This window comes from Propithecus coquereli, unplaced genomic scaffold (genome assembly GCF_000956105.1).
Source record: "Propithecus coquereli isolate 6110/MARCELLA unplaced genomic scaffold, Pcoq_1.0 Scaffold188, whole genome shotgun sequence".
Classification (NCBI taxonomy): Eukaryota; Metazoa; Chordata; class Mammalia; order Primates; family Indriidae; genus Propithecus; species Propithecus coquereli.
Window position 1 is genome coordinate 2362833 of NW_012143634.1, and position 739 is coordinate 2363571.

General features: G+C 31.5%; 1 protein-coding gene across 1 annotated transcript in view; it reads left to right on the forward strand.

Moving 5' to 3' along the window:
• The window catches only part of MAOB (monoamine oxidase B), a 138259-nt gene that overhangs the window by 43926 nt on the left and 93594 nt on the right, over nucleotides 1-739 (forward strand). The gene's annotated exons all lie outside the window — the stretch shown is intronic.

Here is a 739-nt window from a genome sequence, read left to right on the forward strand (position 1 = left end):
ACTGTTAATTTTTTCTTTTGCTGTACAGAAGCTTTGTAGTTTGATGCAGTCCTATTTGTCTGTTTTTGTGCTTGTTGCCTGAGCTTTTGAGGTCATGTCTAAAAAATTATCCAGGCGAATGTTGTAGAGCTTTTTATTTATGTTTTCTTCCAGTAGTTTTACAGTTTCAGGTCTTATATTTAAGTCTTTAATCCATTTTGAGTTCATTTTTGTGCTTGGTATAAGATAAGGGTCTAATTTCATTCTTCTGTATGTGGATAACCAGTTTTCCTGGAGCCAATTATTGAATAGACTGTCCTTTTTCCATTGTAAGCTCTTAGCACCTTTGTCAAAAATCAACTAACTGTAAATGCATGGGTTTATTTATGGGTTTTTATCCTGTCTCATTGGTTGATGATTTTGTTTTTATCCTAGTATCATGCTGTTTTGATTACAATTACATCATAATATATTTCGAAGTTGGGTAGTGTGATGCCTTCAACTTTGTTTTGGCTATTCATGGTTTTTTTGTGGTTCCATACAAATTTTAGGATTGTTTTTTCTATTTCTGTGAAAATTTATATTGGAATTTTGATAGGAATTACATTGAATCTGTAGATAGCTTTGGGGAGTATGCACATTTTAATATTAATTCTTCCAATCCATGAACATGGAATCTCTTTCCATTTATCCACACAAACTTAACTTTTACCTGCCTAATTTTCCTTCTTTCTCTTTCTTTCAGCTTATAGTTATAATT